Below are 5,795 nucleotides of genomic sequence, written 5' to 3' on the forward strand. Positions count from 1 at the left end.
GAACCAATACAGTCTTTCTCAGAGAGGGTACCTAGAGAGATGAGGATGCATCTCAAAGGGATACATATATTGTATAGATATAGATATAGATAGATATAGATAGATACATAGATATATATATATATATATGCAGTGGTAGTTGTGCTTCAACTATAAAGCTGTATTCTATAATCATTTGTAAAGTAAATTCAATGGTCATTAGTTTATTCATTTTGTCCTGAAATTGTGGGTTTCTTCCTAAGTCTGTACTAGCAAACTTAATAATGCATTAATGAAAATAACTTAGAAGTATTTTCTTTTTGGGGCGCCTGGGTGGCGCAGTCGGTTAAGCGTCCGACTTCAGCCAGGTCACGATCTCGCGGTCCGTGAGTTCCAGCCCCGCGTCAGGCTCTGGGCTGATGGCTCGGAGCCTGGAGCCTGTTTCTGATTCTGTGTCTCCCTCTCTCTCTGCCCCTCCCCCGTTCATGCTGTCTCTCTCTGTCCCAAAAAAAAATAAATAAAAAAACGTTGAAAAAAAAAAAAAAAGAAGTATTTTCTTTTTTAAATTTTTTTAATGTTTATTTCTTCTTGAGAGAGAGAGAGAGAGAGAGAGAGAGAGAGAGCATGAGGGGGGGAGGGGCAGAGAGAGAGGGAGACACAGAATCTGAAGCAGGCTCTAGGCTCTGAGCTGTCAGCATAGAGTCTGACAAGGGACTCAAACTCACAAACCATGAGATCATGACCTGAGCCGAAGTTGGATGCCCAACCAACTGAGCGACGCAGGCACCCCAACTTAGAAGTGTTTTCAAGACACATACCCTCCAGAAAAAGTTATCGTTATATAGTATACGTAAAGGATATAACAAGACTAGAGAATCTATTATAATTCCACTTTCCATAGGTCTCAGCATCCCTCGCTATTAATTTTCACTTTCATTCATTCATTTATTCATTTAATCAACAATGAGGTCTCATTATATGTCCAATGCTGAGTTTGATGCTGAATATGGAGATTTTTCTTCTAGAGCTCCTTTACTAAAGTAAAAGGCTAAAGTTCCATTAAGGAATAAGATGTGTGCTTGGGGTGGAGTATTCATACATATGGAGAAGAACTTGTACATGATAGCCAAAAAATGAATCAATTTTTAGAGTATGGCAAGAATATATATATTCTAAAAGATACACATAGGAGCAAGGAAATATTGGAAAAGGAAAGGGACAACATCTGTCTCCTAAGATAATACCTGATTAGAGTTTTATTCCAAAATCCAAATACAAATGTTGGAGAGAATGGATTTTGCCATGATTGATTATAGAATTTCTAAATATTCTATCAACACAAACATTTTTAGTAGTGATCCAATGATATTTTGTTTAGTGCAGGCTGTCCTAAGTACCCTGTTTATGCTTTGCATCATATAAGGTATCCAGTTCAACATAATACTATTATGTGCTGTTGACATTTTACATACAGGTGCAAAAATATTATTTATTTGGCTTTAGGGAATAGAATGAAGGAGAGGCCGAAGGTGGGTGATAGGATAGTCTGGGTAAATTGGCAGCCAGTCAGATGGATAAAGTAAATTCTAGAAGAGGAAAATATAAAGAGTGATTTCTCAAGTGTAAGTTAAGTCCAAGCTGAAACTGAGGCGAAAAGACCAATAGGATTTATATGTAATGACAAGTGATAAGTGATCACCATAATGCTTTTCCTGGAATGGAGTCCTGCTAATCTCCCCTCTCTCACACCAACTGCCGTGGCTGTTCTAATGCTGTTTGAAATGGTATGTGTGTAAGCACAAGCAACTGTATTGTCAAGAAGGGATTTTTTTCTTATTTCTGTCTTTAAAAAACCAAAACGTCTTTTGGTTAGTCGTCTTTAATACTTGGAAAGAAGAATGTTAATGCTTTCATTGTTATTTTTATTTATGATTCAACAAATGGATTGAATGTGGATAGATTTATTTGTGTGGTGGGGAACTGGGATGTGGTGCCTTGAAAATAAGACTGCAAACCACCTTATCTTTGGATCAGAAAAATGTGCCTCGAGAGAAAAATCCATTTCATTACAGATTTTACAAATGCCTTAAAACAAAAACAAAAATATGAATTTAACTGCTAGCTTTCTGCTTGCTCACCTTGCAGTGTCTTCCAGAGTCAAGAGAGGAACAGTAAATGAATATTTAACCAAAATGTTCTGAACAAATGCTTTCCTTATATACATAGTCTCAGTACACAGTCGCTGCTTTGCTGACCTCACTCTTACTACCTGACAAGTTATGGCACGTCAATTATATTTGACAGAGATCACATTTTGTCTTTCTCTCTTTCCTTTATTCTATATCATTAAGCACTCAGATTTAGTCATTCAAGAGTCAGCTCAAACGTTACCTGCAGTGTGAAACCTTTTGGACATGTCCCTCCCTAGTCAGAATCAGTTTCTCCTTCTTAAGAATTCCCATAGTAACTTGTTTATACTTCTCTTCTTTCTACCCCTGACACCTTTCTACCCCTAACAGCTAGAAGGCAGAGATGTTACCATACTCTATTTCTCTATCCCAAAGAGCCTAGAAGATGGAGAGACAGGTTGAAGAAGGGACTAAAAGAAAAAGGCCTAAAAAGCACATATTTAGTGATAGCTCAGATATACTGAGTGCCCATCCATGCCAAAATATTAGATTAAATATGTTGCATATTCATCTCATATAATCAAACAATTGCTAGCTAGTGCCAAGCACTTTACATAAACCATTGTTTTCAGTGCTCACAGAAACTCCTTAAATTGTAGTTCTTAATATCACCATGTTACAAGCAGTGAAAGGAAGGCTCAGAGAGGTTAAATAATCTGCCCAATGTCAACCAACCAGCAAATTACAGAAGGGATATGAAGCCTAGTTGGAATGATTCCAAAGTCCATGATCTAAATAGCCATGAAACACAATTAATTTGTGGAGAGCTAAGGACTCTGGCAGATGTAATCTAACTATTAACAATATACACTCTTAGGACAGATGATGACGGTAGCTGGTCTGCAGCTAGTTTGGAGACTGGAGAGATGAACTGCAGTCATGAGAAAAATTAGAGAAAATGCTGCAAAGGCAGTGACAAGATGGAAAACTTATTCCCATGTGTGATAATAGATAACAACCCTGGGCTTATGGAATATGGCTCAGAGTTCATTCTGGTACAAAGCTTAGCTTCAGACCAGATATAATTTCAGTTTCTCTAGGCATCAATCAGAACAGCGGTTAACTTGAGATACGGGCCCAATTTCATGTGGACCTGAAGCTATGAGACAGTTCCAGAATCCCCAGGGCCAGCTTGTGGGAGTCCTCTAGGCTTCATTAAGCCAAAGGAAAAGTTCCAGGTGAGAGTCATTGGTAACCTGGACTCTCCAAATCCTGCGAATAACTGGCCAGACTAAAAATGCACCCTCCATGGAGAGTTCTTATTCAAAGATCACTAGAGAGCCAAACATATTGGCTCACATTCTGAATGGCCCACAGCTCCTTCCCAGGAGACAGACAGAGAAATAGAGCTGCCAATCATGAAGGAACCTTCTAGAGTGGAAGATGCCAGTGTTTTTGAAGTGAGAAGACGCACTGCACTCCGGGTAAGAGTTAGTTAGGATGTCTGTTGGTATGTGACACACCAGTCTGAGTTGCTAATCATACAGGTGGTCTTCGAATTGGGGTTCATACCTCTCTGTGAAGGTTTTTATGTCACATAACAACTACAACACAACGACAAGTGAAACAAAAGTAACAGCACCAACAGTGACAATGACAGTTACAGAATAGTTACCACAAGCCAGGGACTCTTATGTACCTTACTTCTATTAACTCCTATAAGAAAGATAAATATAGAGAGATGTGTATATAGATAAAACAGACATAAGCCATACATAACCCCAACTCATGTTAATTCTCACATATAACCTATGACCAAATCATCCAATTATCAGACAAAATCCAGAAAGCCTCAACACTGGAGTCCACACATCCAGGTTTGGGGATATTCATGTCAGTAATCATGTGACAAAACTTAGTGTAAGAATGGAAGCAAACCTTTTAGGATTTTTCTAGCATTAGATGAGGGCAGGAATCAGTTCAACTTAGAGAATAGCATTCCACATATAGAATTTGAGATCATAAAATCTGAGATCATTGTTTAACCGAAAGTAAATTTTGAGGGATATTATTATTGGTAGAGAGATATCAGGTAATAGTAACATTTTATGCTGGAAGGATACTTGGGAAGACTTAAAAATCAAGAAAAGAAATCTAATAAATAGATGTGTATGAATAGGAAATAAATTGTTCCAATTATCTGACAAGCATGAAGAGTGTTCTGGCAGCTAAATAAAATGTTCTATTGGCCTCTTACAATTTGCCAACCAATATCTCTTCTGCCTAATGTCACCCATTTCCATCTAAAAATAATGTTTGATTCACATCCAGGTAGGAAAACATGTCCCTTGGATTCAGAGACAAAAGATCTAATGGTCTAGGATATGGCTCGGGAGGAAACGAGGTACCACTTGCATGTTGCATTGGCAAAGTTTCTTTGCAATCCCACCAAATATTTGTGCCAATTGTAGTCTTTTATTATTTTGTTAAGATCTTTTTTTTTTTAAGTTTATTTATTTATTTGGGGAGAGAGAGTGTGTGAGCTTGAGAGGGGCAGAGAGAAAGGGGGAGAGAGAGAATCCCAAGCAGGCTCTGAACTGTCAGCGCAGAGCCCAATGTGGGGTTTGAATTCATGAACCATTAGATCATGACTTGAGCCAAAATCAAGAGTCCAAAGCTTAACTAACTGAGACTCTCAGGAGCCCCCAATGGTAGTCTTTAATTTCCCTATCTATATACAATCAAACATATCTCAGGTTCGTACTCTCACTTTCCAAATATCTACTCAGACATCTCCTAATAGCATATCTATTTACTTCATGCTTATAAAAATCTTAAAAAAATTCTTATCACCTCTTACCTATTCTAAGATCAGTCTCATTCTTTAGACATACTTTCTAGTCTATGTATATCTACTTACAGTTTGGGCTCTGAAGCACCTCTTGCTAAATAATCTTTGAGGGTAAAATCTAATAAGGTAATGCTGAGATGAAGTTAGACTATGAGATGGTGAGTATAGATGTTATGTCTTCTTGCTTTACCAAAACTCTAAATATAGACAAGCTTTTAGAAATAAGAAGGCAGTACTAGAAATATATTGACACATGGTTGCATCACACATAAGAAATTTTCATTTACTTGTTCCTTACATCAAGATCTTAAGTTTGTCTTATTTTCTGTGTGTATATATTTATTTACATGATATACATGAATACATATGATATGTAAATATACATATATGTACCCATATATATACACATACCTATACTTACATGTTTGTGTGCATGCACATCTATATTATTTTAAGCTTACAAAATGTAATCCAATTTGTAGATGTCTCGAAATTGCTAAAGAAGTAAGGAATAATTTCACAATCAGTGATCAGTAATCAACAGTCCATGATTTAAAATAAAAATGACTTCTGTAAGAAAGAAATATCTTAAAGCATGACCTGGGAGGATGCCACAACTCTACAATGATATTTTTAGGTGTTATATATTATTTGGAGGAAAAAAAGATCTTCAGTGTCTGAATTCACAATGGCAACCTGTCTTCCTACATGTATAATAATTCAAGAAGTGTAGGATATCAAATGAGTTCAAGGACTAGGGGATTGGGTTGACAGCTGTCATTTCCAGTTGTTTCAACCAAAACCCTATTTAAATCCCCCAATGTAGCTTAGCTTTT

Source organism: Panthera leo, chromosome C2 (assembly GCF_018350215.1).
Source record: "Panthera leo isolate Ple1 chromosome C2, P.leo_Ple1_pat1.1, whole genome shotgun sequence".
Classification (NCBI taxonomy): domain Eukaryota; kingdom Metazoa; phylum Chordata; class Mammalia; order Carnivora; family Felidae; genus Panthera; species Panthera leo.